The sequence below is a fragment of the Egretta garzetta genome, unplaced genomic scaffold, assembly GCF_000687185.1.
Source record: "Egretta garzetta isolate BGI_Z169 unplaced genomic scaffold, ASM68718v1 scaffold101, whole genome shotgun sequence".
Lineage (NCBI taxonomy): Eukaryota > Metazoa > Chordata > Aves > Pelecaniformes > Ardeidae > Egretta > Egretta garzetta.
Genome location: NW_009258666.1, coordinates 515245 through 516245, shown reverse-complemented (window position 1 = coordinate 516245; position 1001 = coordinate 515245). Strand labels below are relative to the sequence as shown.

General features: G+C 63.5%; 1 protein-coding gene across 1 annotated transcript in view; it reads right to left on the bottom strand.

The window, feature by feature from the left end:
- Positions 1-1001, bottom strand: part of CRYBG2 (crystallin beta-gamma domain containing 2) — a 37994-nt gene that overhangs the window by 23263 nt on the left and 13730 nt on the right. The gene's annotated exons all lie outside the window — the stretch shown is intronic.

Below are 1001 nucleotides of genomic sequence, written 5' to 3'. Positions count from 1 at the left end.
GCCCCACGGGACACCCACGATGATGTTCTGGGGACCCCAGGGCCCCTTTCTCCCCCCTGGGGCTGCCAAGGGAGGGTGAGCTGCAGAGGCAGAAATGTTTATTGAATAAAATGACGGGGGGGATGCCCCTCACAGGCCCCAAGCTGGGCAGCAGGCGAGGACAGCCAGGGCCGTCGTGTCCTTTGGGTGTCGGTGCGATGCTCAGGGTGCCGGCAGGATGCAGGCAGCAGCACCCAGAGGTATCAGAGATGCCCACCCTGGCATGGCACCCCCAGATAGAGCCGCAGGAGGGGTCAGCAGTGGCACCAAGCCTGGGAAAGCAGCGATGGGCAGAGCCATGTCCCCATGGCACCGTGGTGGTGGCACACTGGGAGCTCAGGGTGTGCCTGAGATTGGGGGGACTGAGAAATTAAAGTCTTTCTGTGAAAGGAGGGGGGGGGGTGTTGCACCCCAGGTGCAGCCCTGGGGCGGTAATGCTGCAGGGTGGGTGTGCGAGCATGGCCTGGGATGTGGGGCCGGCTGGGGGATGCCATCCCTAAGGGCTTTGGGGACATTGGCGCTTTGGGGGGACCCTCCTTCGTCCTTGTCCCTGAGGCTGGGGCAGCATTGATGGAGCTGGGGATTGCAGTAGATGATGGTGGTGGCCCTCCTGGCCCTGAGAATCCGGGGCTGGGGGGCAGCCCCCACCCACGCAGCCCCTGGGGCCATCCCAGCTCAGAGAGGCCCTGCTGGGGGACATTGCTACTGCCTGGGGACACTGGTCCCCACATCCACCCCTGCCCACCCGGGCAGCCCCTTCCCCACCTCCCCCAGCATGAAGCCCTGCAGCAGCGCCATAGCCCAGCTGGGCTGGCTCCCTCCTTCTTTCTCCTCCTTCTCCTTCTCCTTCTCCTTCTCCTTCTCCTTCTCCTTCTCCTTCTCCCTCCTTCTCCCCTTCTCCTTCTCCTTCTCCTTCTCCTTCTCCTTCTCCTTCTCCTTCTCCTTCTCCTTCTCCTTCTGCT